We start from the raw sequence: 16,805 nt of genomic DNA, 5'->3' as shown, positions 1-16,805 counted from the left end.
GAGACGAGACGACCCTATGTCTGGCTTTCTTAAGTAACCATTATGTTCATTTTGTAAGATACTATTAAACCGGATCAGTTCAGCAAATTGATTTTTCCTTGAACTCTGGCGATACTTTTTTTTTTCTATTGATGCTTAATAAAAAATAATGAAACCCCGTTTTAAACTACATTGCTAATGACAGACATCATGAGCTCTTGAAATGTTAAAATCTGGTGTGTTTTAGCATATTGTGTTATCTATTACTATACTGTTTTACTTGTTTCATGCCTTACAGGTAGTAAAGTATGGACTATTATGGCATCTGCTATTGTATAATCCTAGTAAAAAAAAAATATCCTCTTGATTTCTTGAAAACACAATCAAACAACTTAATCTCATATAGCCAAGTTATTGCACCTAGCAAGGAACTGTATGCTTTCAGGCGCAGTAGATGACGTAGCATAAAGAATAATATATAGGACTTGAAAACGTACACATGTCCCAGCTTTCGCTGAAATAGACGATGTAGACGATGGTGTTGCTGATGGCCCTGCTACCTAAAGCCCAAACAATATAGATGACTTTGACAATCTAATCTCGTAAGTCTAAATGCCGCATGTACCTCTGGATTATCAAATGGCATATTTCTCAATATTAGTGAATGAATGGTATAAATTGTGTGACATTTTGGAAAACTACTTAACCTCAATATATTTTTTTATTATTTTAGGCTGTAGTAGGTGGACTGATTATCCAAATCTCTAAAGGAGTTGATGATGAAAAAGATGAGAATGGATCAGAATGTAGTGATATGGATGATCATGCGGATAATAAAATGAATGAAGACGAACTTGACAAACTTTTGTTTTTTTTATTCTAGAGAAAAAAAAATAAAAAAAATCAACAAAAAATCTTTTTTTTTTAATTCAAATCTCACAAAAAAATGGTGTTTTTCAAAGTCTTTAAAAGTGAAAAAAAAAGTGTCAGGAGAGTGCTAGAATGCATGATTTGGCTTCATTTACCCCAGAGCTTCTGACTTAAGAGGCCCCCAGACCCCTGGCCGTCCAAATTTGTCGGTCCACTTGAAATTTTTCGGTCCAGTCATTTTCTTTAACTGGACCAATGTCCACTGCCTTATTATTTTTAATTTCTTTAACTGCACCTAACAATTTTATTCTATGGACATACGCCTTCATAAAATTTCATAAAAATTTCCCATAAAATTGTAAAAAAGAGGGGTTTAGGAGGAGTTGTGCTTACTTAATTTGGATTATATCCCTTTGGAGTCCTCCGACAGCAATTATATTCTTTCATGTACATCTACATATAATATGCAACGAATCCTATAAAATTTCATCAAAATGCCTTAAGCGTTTAGAAGAAGTTGTGCTTTAAAGACATGTGGAGCTGAATAAAAAATGTATCTAACCTACACTTTTGCTCAACCTGGTATAGACAAGTGAATCTGCAAATTGGAAGTCACCATACCCGATGAATATATGAGTATGCTGATATGCAAATATGCATATGGCAAAAGCATAGCTTGTGATGAAGTTAAATATAATTAAATGAAATAGCAAAAATATTAATCTAATCAAATTAATTAACCGGATATAAATAATGCCTCTAGAGAAATAAAGTACTTCTTAGGGGACAGCTTGATACGTACGTAGAGGTCAGACCCAAAACAGTTGGAGCAAGCATGGACATATTTGACCAGAACCAGTCGCTTTTTGGCCCTTACTGCAACATGGTTCTAGTTAAACCTTCAAAATCAATCCAAAAGTCCCTACATGGAAAAGACATGCTTTTAGTCCCCCTTTTTGGCCTCTAATTTCTGAAAGGTTCATGTTTTATCACCACAATAAGTCCAAGTCTTGACTATAAAGGTAGAAAATATAATGGAACAATATCATAGAAATTCCTATGCTTCCACTCGAACTATTCAGATTAATTCTTTGAAAGGGTAATCAAGGGAACCAATGTAATAGCGGTAATCAAAATAATGTAATCCAGGGACAAAGACCAGACATGGAAAAACAGACATACACAACAAAGAACATAAAGTAACTAAAACCATACATACAAAGTAACAACTTGGACTCCGTTAAAAACTGGGAGCAAAAACAGATGCACTGGTAGGGTAAGCGTCCTCTGCTTTTCTAGAAACACCCGCCGAGTTGCTCATAAAAAGTCAAGTCAAGTAGACAGACGAGGAAAGGAAAACTATGACCCGTTGAATACATCAGTTTTCATGGTGCTGATGGATACACCATAACGATCCACGAGTTCATGATGACGATCATAAAACATCTGTAGTGATGGCTTAAAATAAGAAATTAATTTAGCTGGAAATATTATTAATGCAATCATGTTAATTCTGAAATGACTTGTATCTGAATCTATTTCGAAAGAATGACTAGTGGGATTAATCAAGTAATGAAATTGCTCGTTCTTGTTTTTTCTGACCTAGTTAATATATTTTGTTAAGTACACGAAACCTAATTTTGTATCACAAAACACCCCCTTTTTAGTTAGCAGCTGCCCTCAGTTGTTTAAAAACACAAGAATCCATAAAATCATCAACGTACATGTAATAAATCTATAATAACAACATAAATGACAGCTTAAGGTATATATACATATATAAGATAAATGTTAAGAACAATTATTATTTTTTTTAGTGTGAAGAAGTACAAGTTAACAAAATATATACATAGAATAAACAATATTTGTAATAATGTCACATAGGCAAACACAAATATATAAATAATAACATAAATTGGATGTCGTCAATGAAATTACAACAATTGAACGAGTGTCGATGCAACTGCGTACAATACCACCTACTTAGAGCGTGTTCAGGAATGAACAGACTCCTTGTAGAAGACCACAAGTAAAATCAGCGATGACAAGTATGCGCAAGAACGATATTCGTTGCTTGTGCATGTGCAATCAATTACAAGTATATTTTGTATTGTGAATATGAGTATAGGAAAAGTATAACGTCTATGAATTATGTGTAGTCAAAGGCTAGCCATCCATGATATGGTAAGGAAAGAACGTGTAGAAAGTAATTATCATCCTGGGATAAAAATCAAATCTTTAAGTTATGTTTGTTTTGGAAATTGTATATCATCTTCTTTAAAATATAATTCACGCTGATGTGATTTCAAACAAGACCGAAATCTGGCGCTATGGAAGCATACCCATTTGTTAGTATGAAATAAATGAAAGATAAGTATTCCTTTCCATCTTTGAAGGATAAATATATTTTTTTAAATCACCCAAAACAAACTGTAAATCCTCACTAGAAGTGCTTGAGAAACCACAAAATATGACAATGTATACACTGTTATTATTAAATTTAAAATCAAACGGAAAAAACTAATTTTAAAGCTAATTTATGTCAGAATGTAAACAAAATGTAAAGATGGATAGATTGAGTACATTGGCGGACTTATCTTTAAGGACATAGAGTCACCATTATTTCCCGTTACAAAAAATATTATCACTGGAAATATCGGTCGAGTTTTTCTTTGGCTCGTTCCATTGAATCGGATATCTTATACCATTGTGAGTTGCTACTATATAGGCGAAACATGGATGGGATAGTATGGTTTTGATCTTTATAGAATTAAAATATGAAATGTGTTTTTATTGATGGAACACGTATCGAACGACTGGATGTTCTGTCAATAACTATAACATTTGCCCATTCTATACTAAGTCTTGGGGGAAAAGAAAAATTGTCGACTGAATCAGGTAGATTAAAATAATAAGAAGTAGTACACACCGGAAATGTTAGGAATGACACTAAAGCACATTGTTTTCCATCTATAATTTCGAAACAAATCATGGTCTGGGAGGCAGTCATTTTGATATTATATTCACTTAAAATGCAGATTCCTAATAGTATCAAAAAGGAACCTGCGAACAGTATGTAATCCCATTTAATATTATAGCGGATTGTTTGAGCCCATTGATTTATTCATGGTGCATCGGTGGTAGGGAAAGTGAAGATAAAAGAATCCTCTGCGCGTAACGGTTTATGAAATGTTAATGCCGCAGCGATAATATGGAATTTGTAAATGAGGCAAACCGTAGCGAGTGTGTTTAGAAAGCCCAAGACAAAAGCTACAAATGACAACAAATCATTAAGAGTCGGCCAACTTTTGTTATTATCAATTTGTAAGATATTGGGTTTAATTTTCTCTTGAATGAATCTAAAATCACAATTCTGTTTGATTGAGCCATGGTTATCGAAATAGATATCTAGGACACAATCATTAGTGGTATTATTAATCCGATGGAAAGTAGGTTTAGAAAGACAGTGTCTAGGGATGGTATCGGTGCATTTACCAATAGTATAACTCGAGAGGTTGGCATACAATTGTTTATCTTCTGTGATTACTAAATAGTCCGGAAGATGTTTAATAATACTTGACTGTGTAGTGGTATTATGGACTGGGACATGAAAGGACGTCTATCCGATGACGTTTAAAGGCAATCCTCTACAATAGTAAATACAGTTTTCATCATTTTTAGATTTCGATAACTGGTAAATCACATTTTTATCTAATACATTTCACTTAGTGAAGAGTTTTTTTTTTAAATTAGTCTTAAATTGTAATTGCATGTTATGTGGAAATATGTGTATATATTTAAAAAAAAAAAAAAAAAAACATATATATAAATCATATATCTGTTTTATCGGTTTGCGCCAAGTATGCACCTAATACAAGAACATACTATATAATGACCAGACGGTGTGTCTAAACACCCTCAAATTAGTTTGTCCCACTTCAATATGATTCTATAATCTCATATGTTCTAGATATATATGACTTTCTATTACATTGTTCTAATGATTATTTTTGTCTTTCTGTTGCAGATTGTCTAATCATTTAATGCTCTGCCTTGTCCATAGAAAATTTTATTGTAGGTAACAACTCAGATGTGAACATGATAGACGACTCTTATGATCTAACTAACAACAGAACTTGATGATAGTGGTAAATAAATACATTTTCTTTCGCTAAAACTGGAAACCAATATTTTTTTGTTCGCATATATCGTGTCATTTGATAATTATGCATTTGAGAGCTATATGTACATTCAATTACTTCACTATTTCCTTTTACAATTACACTTACAGAAAGGTAAAAAATAATGGTTTTCAAGGAGAATATGCATTGTCATTATTTTGAAATATGAAAGGGGTTATGACATTCTTTATAGTAGTAGCTGTATCCAGGAGAGACAGGACAGTTAAAGCAACACCTTTATTAAGATGGTAAGTACTTTAATTAAGTTGTAAGATAAGAATTTCAGTTTGATATAAACATTCTGGATACTAAGGTGGATACAAAGTATACAATATTCAGTTTCGATGTTCATGATAACTAATATTCAAGACGTATTTTTCAGACACTTTTAAGTCAGCCTCATATCTTGACCTACTCGTAGAAATCGATGGTAAAGGAAAACTATTGACCAAACCTTACGACAAACGTGATGACTTTTCATTGAGAATTGTCAACTTTCCTTTCATCTGTGGCAACATCCCTTTGGCTCCTCCTTATCGAGTGTTCATATCACAACTCATACGTTATGCCAGAACTTGCCTTAACCACGCAGACTTTTTGTATCGCGCTAGAACTCTAACAAATAGGCTTCTGGAAGAGGAGTATGTTGCTACAAGATTGAAGTCATCACTACAGAAGTTTTATTGTCGTCATCATGAACTCGTGGATTGTTATGATGTATCCATCAGCACCGTGACAACTGTTTTATTCAATGGGTTATAGTTTACCTTTCCTCGTTTGTCTACCCCGAACTTGATTTTTTTATGAGCAACTCGGCGAGTGTTTCTAGAAAAGCAGAGGACGCTTACCCTACCGGTGCACCTGGTTCATGCTCCCACTTTTTAGTGGAGACCGAGTTGCTCATTTACTTTTGTTACTTTGTATGTATGACTTTAGTTACTGTATGTTCTTTGTTGTGTGTGTCTGTTTTCCGTGTCTTTTCTTTGTCCGTGGATTACATTTTTTTGATTACCGCTATAACCTTGGTTCCCTGAATGCGTACAGAGTTGAGTGTGTTCTATACACACATAATTTATTTAAACTTCAAAGTTTTGTGTCATATTTAAAAGAACATTGTAGTTAATTGGTTATGGTGTATAGAATAAAGCATATTTTAATGAAGCACGGGATATTTTGTCCATTTCAATAACCTTATGCAAATTCTAATATGCCGCTTACAGTCCGTTTACTTGTTATGTCACTTTTTAAACGTCCAATGGTAAGGCAATCGCCCCACATCATATCTTGAGATTTGAAATAAAGTATTGAATATAAAAGTGTGTCTTGAGTATTATTCATAATACATGCAAATTTCAACAATAAGACTGGAATTTAATTATGGTATTTTATCTGTTCCTGCATGTACAAAAAACACAAACTTATAATTTGAAGTACGACAAAGTTAACGCGCAACTAGCCAGCTCTCCCTAAAATCAAATGAATCTTCAATGACGTGTTCAAAATAAAAACTATTATATATTTTGTTATTTGATTTGACAACGCTTTTTGTTACACTATTTTCTCTACAGAGTTTACTGTAGCCACTTTCCTATACGACATGTACACGTTTGTAAGTCTAAATTCCCAGCTGTATATTTTACCATGTTTGTCCTAAAATAATAAAATAAAATTCTTGTTTTCAAACCGCGAAATTTCTGGATGCTAAGGGTCTGCATACGAGTATCTAAATAAAAAAAAAATACGCTTAATTTTAACACACTAATTTCCTTTTGAATACTAATACTTTATTGTAAAATAAAATTACGAATTTACATATCCATGCAGATTAAATTTCCTAAACATATAACGCGTTAAGTAATGTATTCAGGCGCGGATCAAAACACAACTGCTGGTAAAATATTCAATATAACATTCTCGTATACATGCATTTATAGATGTGCCAAGAAATTTGATTACATGATGAAAATAATAATGCAGCACCGAAAATAAATAATAGATCCAATGACCCAGCATTGAGGTATACACCCTTAGTTATACATGCGATAATGCTGTCCAACAGATATTATACGCCATCTCATAACTTCAAACGTGTCATAGTTTTCCTTTCCTCTTTCGTCTACCACGAAGTTGACTCTCTTATGAGCAACCCACCGAGTGTTTCTAGAAAAAAGCAGAGGACGTTTACCTTACCGGTGTTCCTGGTCCATGCTCCCAGTTTTTAGTGGAGTCCGAATTGCTCATTTGCGTTTGTAAATTTGTTTGTATGAGTTAAGCTATTTTATGTTCTTTGTTGTGTATGTCTGTTTTCAAAATCTGGTCTTTGTTCCTGGATAACATTCCTTTGATTACCGCTGTAACATTGGTTCCCTTGATTACTCTTTTAAATTGAAAAGGCACTTGTTTGTACTTTAGTGTGCTATGTCAGTAATAATACAATACCCACCTATTTATGCATGATGTCACAAGTTTTGAATCAGGTTGTGTATAATGATCAAGAAACTACTGGATATATAGTGCATGCCATTTAATATAGAGCATTTCTTCAGTTTACAAGAATCCCCCGCTCGATTCCCTCGTCTTTTGCCCATTGACTTCTGCCGACGTAATGTCATAGGTGCAGTTAGCATTGTCACCTTATGAAAAACAAAACAAATCCCCAAAGCCGATAAATCGTCCCTTTGCATAGTAAGGGTTAAATTATACTTCATGAGCTGGTATATAGAAGATGTTTCAGGTGAAATTATTTTTTTTTAAATGATGGGAGCAGCATTTCTGACATATACGTTATTTTGGCGTGATCCTTAATATAATAACTTATGTTTGACAAACTAATATGTTTATTCAATTAAGCATTTGTCATGTGTCGCGGAACTGCATTATTGTTGCTTGATTAGTACCGGATTATTCTCACCAGCAACTTTGTGGTTGCTGCTGGCGGTGCAGGACATACACATCATTCGGGATACCCCTTTTTATGGGAGTTCTTATTGCTAGTGCTTCAGTTTTTTTTTGTTTTGCATTACGTCTTGTTTCCATTATTGTCAGTTGTTAGATGTAATCTTTTTTATTCGGTTGCTACATTGTGAATGTAGATCTTCTCTGTTTTATGTGTTCACGTTCAGGCTATATTTTTGGATTTTTACGTATCGCACTGCTGACGCTTCGACATTCCTTTCGTCGATATTTGTTTATGCTAATATTTTTCAATGATGCGTTATATTATCCGGAGGGCTATACCTTAAATATTCAAATAAGTTTACTACATAAATATCCATATCCACACATAAATGCTAAGTTTAAAACGAATGCAGTAAAAAAAAGTATTGCACATGATAATTTTAATATCGCTTTAGTTCAATTTACGATTTAAGTACCAGTTCACATACAATTTAAACACTCGTAATGGTAAAGTGATGCATGGTATAAAAAAAAAAAAACAAACAAAAAAAAAAAAAAAAAAAACATACAAAAACAAACGGTGTTTTTTTTTCAGTCTACATATGCTATACTTTTACACAACGTAATCATTTCTGCATTCAGATATGCACGTTTTACAAAACATTATACATTTGGCTCACTCTATAATCAGTCATACGAAACCAAAGCAAGAACGATACCTTTGTAGAATGCCAACTTCATGTACAAGGATGACATTCCTGGGTTATTGCTGCTGATGGATTTTGAGACGGCCTTTGATACTGTTGAACGGTCCTTTATGGAAGAGACTTTGGACTTCTATGGTTTTGGTCCGACCTTCATTAAGTGGATCAACACATGCTATTTAGACATTTCTAGTACATTTCTGAATAATGGACACCTGTCAGCATTGTTTACTTTAAAAAGCGTGTGCGCCAGGGTGACCAGCTGTCACCTTACCTGTTTATTATTTAGAGTTGCTGAGTGCAGCGATTAAAATGACCAAAATGTGTCCCGTGTCATGGTAGAGGACTCTGAGTTCTTACTAAGTCAAAATGCGGAAGACTCTTCTTTAATTCTGGATCACAGTGAAATGTCATTAGAAAATTCCTTATATCTCTTTGACAAATTCTCAGAGTGTGCTGGTTTGGGAGTTAATATTGACAAGAGAGAAGCAATATGGATTGGTTCAAGAAAGGGATGTGGAGAGGAAATTCTTCCTCACAAAGATTTAAAATGGAATCACGCGGGAAGGTTGAAATTACTGGGCATATGGTTTGAATTAGCAAAGGTTGACAAAACCATTTGCAATTTTTATGATAAATTCAGAGCATCAAGTATCTACCTAACACATGGACCTACAGAAAACTGACATATATCGGAACGATAACTGTTATTAAGACCTTAGCTCTTCTTATATTAGTTCAGGTGTTAACAGTGCTTAAAAATCCCCCAGTACCAACCTAAGGGAGATTCAAAATATTTTCTTTAATTTTCTTATGAATGAAAACTGAGACAAGATAAAGTGATCTGTCATTATTAATGATTTTTAGGAAGGGAGTCTTAAAATTCCAGATATTGTATCATTTTGTTACAGCCTTCAGTTAAGTTGGCTTTATAAACAATTAAATCCTAAAAAATTCCTCCCCTTGGAAAATTATCTTGATAGATTATAAACACAGATGGGGTGGTGATAAGATATTGTATGTCAGCTCTGAGGGTCTGTATCTTGTGGCACAAAAAAAAACCAAATTCTTTTTTGAGAGATGTAATTATCAATTTTTTTTCTATTTTGAAAGGCACAAAAGATCAAAATGATATGGATGTTGATTCCATTCTAAAAAAATCCTTTGGCTTAACCTATTTTTGTATATGGGGGAAAAACTGTACATTAAACTTAAGTTCTCAGAGAATGGTATATTTTTCATAAATGATATGATATCTAATCTGAATAGTTTTATAGTTTTTATTCTTATGGTGAATTTAAAAGGGAATACAATGTAAATGTTAACTTTTGAGAATATTATGGAATTATCGGTGCCATACCAGACAGATGGGTAACATCAATTGGTAATTTAATAAATTACCAAACATTGCAGATAAAGTGATAGATTTCATCAAGACAAATTTCCAAAATATGTAGATATATTTATAAGATATATTAAGAGAGATAAAATTGATTCCCAACAAAAAATTGGAAAATGAATTGCATTCTGAATTAGACGATTGTCATAATTTTATTCTATGGCCTTTTTAGCCACAAAAAAGTCCTTTTTACACCATTTCCAGTTCAAATCACTTCATGGCATTCTTCCATTTATATAAATGTAACTTTAAAGTGACTGAGCTCTGTACTTTTTATTCACAGAAAAAAGAGAAACGTGTTCATATTTTTTTGGGAGTGTAATGTGGTTCAAAACTGTTAGCTTTCTTTAAATAATTGGTTTGATGAGCTAGGTATTTAAATACTTTTCAATGCAAAAAAAATATATTTTTTGGGTAGATGAGGAACATCCTTTAAAAAATGTGGTTAACCATGTGCTACTGTTTTTGAAGTATTACATATTTAAGTGCAGATGTAAAAAAGTTATCCGTGTGTTAATGGTGGAATAGAATACTTAAAACATTGATAAATATTCTACTTGTTACCTATCCCCTACACAAAAAGAGAAAATTATTACAAAACGGATGCCTTTGGATGCGGTAATAGACTAAGTCGATATAACGTTGAATACACGACGTTTAAATTCTGTTGTATATAATTCATAATTATGATGATTTTCATTTCATCAACTGAATTTCTTTCTTGCTGTACAAGTTTGTGTATTGCGTTTGTCTTACATGTTTCCCTTTTCAAAATAAAAATGAATTACAATAAATAAATAAATAAATAAATAAATAAATGAAATAAAAAAAAAAAAACAATAATAAAATGAAATAAAACATTTTTTTATCTCAAAAGCGCAACGACAAAATGAAGATCTAAGGCTGGTTATGTGATCGGTACCTGTTCCTGAACAAGAAATAATACTAAATTTGTTGAGTTTTTGACATGCACGAATCACTTCATGTCTTGCTTTAGAAAGACTGCCAATTAAATCACAAAATGTAGTCATATAAAATGATAATATGTTTCTATCACATACAATGTAATGAGTTACCAAGAACCCAATAAGACACGAACAATCCATTATATACAAATGCGTTTAATTTGGTTAAAATGTGCTAAGAATCAAACGTTTCATGGTTCATCGGCGTGTAAAAGCGTAAAACATTTTCAATGAAGCGTGCAAGTGCTTCGTGTACAAAATGTGCCTCCAATCGATGCTTTTATTTACACGCTCATCGCTCATGAAACATAAAAAAAATGAAACATACCATATGCTTCTGTTATTTTATACCTTTAATAATTTATATATACACTGATCAAGGAAAGTCCACTTAATTGAAGCCATGACCTATTTAAATAGTTCGAAGTTGTGTTTCATTGACTTAAACAAAAACATCACGCGTATAGCCGATTATACAATGAGATTAGCGTATTTTATGATTGTGTAATAAATGTAGTACATTACTTTATAATTAGCAAAGGAGTATTTCAATAAGCTGCTTGTTATTACTTTAAATTGAAAATCCGTTCATTTGTACAATTTTAAATATAAGTTGGCATATTCATACTCCCTCTTCGAAAGACAGGAGAATACTGCTTTATTATTGTATCATTTTCTTGTGTCCATGTGTCGGTAACATTTATTTCTCACTTTTCTCAGCAGCTACTCACATCAGCTTGGAGTCAGTAGGATAGCAGAAAGCGCATAGGTAAGGACATATCTAATCACAGGTGGCTGCTGAGGAAGCCATTATGGCGGCGTTTTTTTCAGGATTTTTTTTCGAATTCCAATTTTGATACTGCTCAGACAACCAGTGAGGTCACAACGTAAGAAATCAGAGAACTGAAATAAGGTTAGCATGAACTTTGCAGTATATGAATAATCTTCCAATTTCTGGCTAAAATTTCTTGCCCAAAATTAGTATTTTCTTTTGTTAAGTAATATTTATGACCACTTTTCATTACTTACGGATAACTTCCCATCAGTTTTGTCATTTTGTCATTGAATGTCAGCATCCCGCTCATGGAGAAAATAGCTCGATCATATCAAGGCAAATAAGTATTTTTACTATTTTCTGTTTTGTAACCCACTTTCCATCAATGCATCACCCACCCTGCACTTACATAGGCCTATTTTAAATTAATACTACACGTGTAGTATACATCCCATAAATTAGTTTAGATAAACTACACGTGTAGTATACATCCCACAAATTAGTATAGATAATCATAATTTTCGCCGAGGCGTTTCTAATCTGGCGTTTGTGGCCCTAGTGGCGACAAGCAAAATAAAAATTAGCCTCCCAAGACGATATAAATATTCAGAATACATACAAATATACTCTAGTAGAAAATGAAAAATGCAAACTTCAAGGAGGTCGTCATGGCTAAAAATAGTTAAACATCTATCAAACCTTTATTTTGAACTCTTTTGAATTGCAGTGTAGATGCTGTTTCGAGTATGAAATTCAAAGCACAGGGAATGTTATCAAAGACCATTTGTATTTTGTTTGTTTTATTCGTTTGTTTAATGTTTGATTTTTCACTTGATACAAACTTTTTAAAATCATTTTTTTTTCTCGGAGTCTTCAATCAAGGGCGTGACAGAAACAAAGAATATGGCGGTATCTAAAGTCTTTTTTAGTTGGCGTGTGGGTTGTCATTGTTAAGTCATTTCATGTATACACTTGAAAATCTAAACACAGCCATTTACAGTCACATACTGTTGCTAGCACTAATATGCCTCGAACTTTCGAGAATATCGCCATCGGTTCCTCTCGTTCATAAACTGATAGAGGTAGTGATAATTCATATATAAGTTTACATATTTTATAAATCTAAATTTCCAACAAAACCTTCTGTTTAATTAAATATCACTATAACAATAAAGTTTAAAACATAACACTTCTCTTATATCCGTTGCACCATTTCGTTTATCATAAAGCTAAGACAACGTAGCTTCGAGGATATAATTTGACTTTATTTATATAAACCACAAAAATCCTCAACAATCCTTCGAAATGCAGTGTTAACTAATCAAACGAACGATATTAGTGACGCTGAGGATTTCAATTCTGAAAAAAGAACAAGTACCCTCCATTTCTTCTACATGTATGTATAGCAGAAAAAAATAAACTCAATCATTCTAACCCTAATTTTAGTGGGGGTTTGTGATGATAGAGGTGTCCATCCTTCTGTTACGCAAAAGAGTTCTAATATCTTAATTTTACTCCTCCTACACCACTTAATGGAAATTAAGTAAACTTTCATATAATATTTCAGCTGTAAAATCACTGCATAACCCCTATAAAAGAAGAACCACAACATTTGGTTTTCTAGCCAATGCAGACACAACGAATTTGCTCTTCGGACAATACCAGTCTGCGTCCAGACATGGTTAAGTTTAAACAGGATTATCACTGGTAATATACACTCTTTCAATCTAGACATAAGAGAAAAAAGTCCAAGATAACCAGGAAACATATCCTAACATATGTCATGTCTATAGCATGAGTGTACAGGGGAAATGTGTTACAATTTCTAGCCGCTGTAATGAACATATCTCGACAAAAATTTCAACTTTCAAAAAAGTTAAGTTAAAAATATAAACAAAGTCCTTGGTAATTAGGACATTTTTGTCGAACTTTTCAGAAAACGGATCCCATCATATGGCATATCTACAGGAAGATATCGGATTAATCAAACTAATTTCTCGTGCAGGAAATAACGGACGACTCCCAGTCGAATCATGTTTTTGCTTGTACATATACATGTACATGTATTGTCATAAAGCATATCATATTTACCGTATAAGATATTTCGTATGTGCTCAGTGTATCATCTAAAACACAATATTCATACAATTTACTTCATTTGTCCGTTGAACAGGCAAATTAGATTCCACAAAAGTTTTATTTGAAGGTCAAACATCACACATTTTATTTTTACTGAATGATAATTTGAATTAAATAATACGGTATTTTGTAGACCTATCATATGTTGATGGATATCATACAACTCTAGAACATTATCATAATTGCATATCTTGCTTACTTTATTTTTTTCCAAAACGCCAAAACGTCTTGCAGCTTTCAACGGTTTCTAATTTGCACAAGTCTTATAGTCGTCTTTATTAACTCGTGGAACCCATCTGCACCAAGAGAAATGATTTGTTCAACGTGTAATATATTTTCTTTCTTATTACGTCTACCCCGGACTTGTTTTTTATACGCACTCTAACCTTTATGTGCAGCATTGGTCGGGCAACAGAAGAAAAAACAGATATATCGGTCAACTTTTTTCAGTTGCTCAGTTACTTTTGTTACTTTGTATGTGTTATTTTAGTTACTTTATATTTTTTGTTGTGTTTGTCTGTCCTCCATGTCTGGTCTTTGTCCCTGGATTACATTAGTTTGATTTCCGCGAAAATCTTTGTTCCCTTGATTACTCTTCAACTTGACTGAGGAAAAATGTATTAGGTTAACTAAATCGATGCTCTCACACCTGCATTTTTTTGTAGATGAAATATTTGCTAGTAGCTCAACGTTTTACAACTACATTGTAAATGGATCTATTTAAGGACGTATACAAACAAAATTGAAAACAACATGTCTAGACATTTGCCATGGTGTTTTCTTCTTTTTCCTTTTGTTTTGCTTTGATGTAGGGAGGTGCTTCGATATTTTTAATGTCATTGTCAGACTAATTACCAGATTCGTGATATTGATTTAAACACGGTGTGTTTACATTAATGCATTTTCCTTGGTTCCCTTGATTACTCCTCCATAACATGTTAAAGCAAATTCTAAATCCTATCTATTGTTCAGATATAGATTTTATCAATATAGGCTTTAACCATCCTACGAAACAGTTGTCATTTTCCTATTTGTCTTTTATCTTAATTGTTATTTTTTTTTTCTAATTATTCTATATTTCACCTGCACTTGCGTATGGAGTGTTCATATCACAACTCATACGTTATGCCAGAGCTTGCCTAAACTACGCAGACTTTTTGTATCGCGCTAGAACTTAAATAAGTAGGCTTCGGGAACACTGTTATGTTGCTACAAGATTGACGTCATCACTACAGAAGTTTTATGGTCGTCATCAAGAACTCGCGCATCGTGATGGTGTATCCATCTGCACCATGAAAACTGATTTTTTCAACGGATGATAGTTTTCATTTCCTCGTTTATCTAACCTGGACTTGACTTTTTATGAGCAACTCGGCGGGTGTTTTTAGAAAACCAGAGGACGCTTACCCTACCGGTGCAACTGGTCCATGCTCCCAGTTTTTAGTGGAGTCCGAGTTGCTCATTTACTTTTGTTACTTTGTATGTATGATTTTAGTTACTACAATCTTGGTTCCCTTTATTACTCTTCTATGTGAGACAAAGTAAATGATTTATAGAGGGATTTACTGGCATAATGCGAAAAACATCTTTTATATAACATTATTCGAGTTTAACAAGGAGGCCATGATGTTTTACAATAAACTACATAAACACTGTCATATTTAACTGTAAATTATCTCTGGGAATTCAGGAGTGTACTGAAATGTGTTTTGAAAAGGAGAGGTCACGAATAAGCCGAAATTGTCCAGGAACACTAAATTGGGTAACGGGGTTTAATAATTCTCTGTTTCAAAGATTCCTTAGCTATTTTCCATAAACAATGTCTGAGTTAGTTATGGCTGAGTGATGTTTGTTTGCTATTCTTGATCACCCACAATTCCCAATTCCTAATCTGGTTTTCAATACTCTTGCATATTCTTGCAAATCAATACTTGGGAAGGAGTTGTCAATCTTTGTCCTTGTTCTCTAATCCTGGAACTCTGCTGCCTTTTGATGCATGACGTAGTCCTCTATACAGCCTGCATGCATGGACGTAATTGTAGTTTCTTTGTTTGTTTGTTTGTTTTTTTGTTTTACACAACTTCCATATGTGTTGTAGACAAAGCATTGCCATGTCTTGAGGTACCAAGGAAGGGCTGATTTTTCTTGGATATGGATGGGTTACCCTGTATTGAAGGGTCTTTGGAAGACTTTGTATACAGAGCCTTCTTGTATATTTCATCTACCACTTTTTGTCATGGTTGTTGATTTTCCTTCCGCAAGACTCTGAAGGACTTATTATAATAATGAAAAACATCATTTCCCCGTAACCCAACTATTTTCCGAATGATACATGAGTTAATTTGAGGCTTCCATTGGAAATGTTTTTAAAATATATTGCCATAAAAAATAAATGTAAAAAGCCTCAGTTCAATCCTAGAAAGACAGTGATTCTTTTGGCTTGAATGAATTGCTTGAAAATTAACCTTGTGTCATTGTTACTGCCAAAGAGTCATTCTCAAGTGAAGATCAATAAAATCACCACACCACATTCTATCTCTAATTGTAGGGAAAGAGAGGAGTACTGGATTCGCAGACTAGGTACTGCAATACCTTACGAATGCAATGACAACATCAAAAGTATAGGAAACCTTTCAAGCCAATATAACAATAGCATGAATATGATGAATTTGTTTGACAAAAATCCAAGACGGGAAAGGAGTCATGGCCATCGCCACTATACGTCACCTAATTTACATGATGTCTCCGTAGATGGTCTCCTTCCTTTCATACAAAAACCTCTTGGACTTTATCACATTAGAACCAAACTTTATTCTATACCTCTAACTCTACTACACTCAATTTACAAAACAAGTCTTGACACTCCTATTTCTGACCCCACCTCATCATTATAAA

General features: G+C 33.3%; 1 long non-coding RNA gene across 2 annotated transcripts; it reads left to right on the top strand.

The window, feature by feature from the left end:
- Positions 1–4,615: 4,615 nt before the first annotated feature.
- LOC148603977 (uncharacterized) lies at positions 4,616–16,805 on the top strand. Of its 2 annotated transcripts, none has more exons than XR_015916787.1 (3): positions 4,616–4,997; positions 5,224–5,278; positions 16,459–16,805. It is a non-coding gene; the product is annotated as an uncharacterized LOC148603977 (long non-coding RNA). The 2 variants fall into 2 exon arrangements; XR_015916786.1 differs by lacking the exon at positions 16,459–16,805 and adding an exon at positions 8,656–10,772.

This window comes from Perna viridis, chromosome 11 (genome assembly GCF_037379345.1).
Source record: "Perna viridis isolate PV_CMFRI_1.1 ecotype Kerala chromosome 11, ASM3737934v1, whole genome shotgun sequence".
Taxonomy (NCBI): Eukaryota; Metazoa; Mollusca; class Bivalvia; order Mytilida; family Mytilidae; genus Perna; species Perna viridis.
Note: the sequence above shows the minus strand (reverse complement) of the source record. Positions and strands in the feature narration are given on the sequence as shown.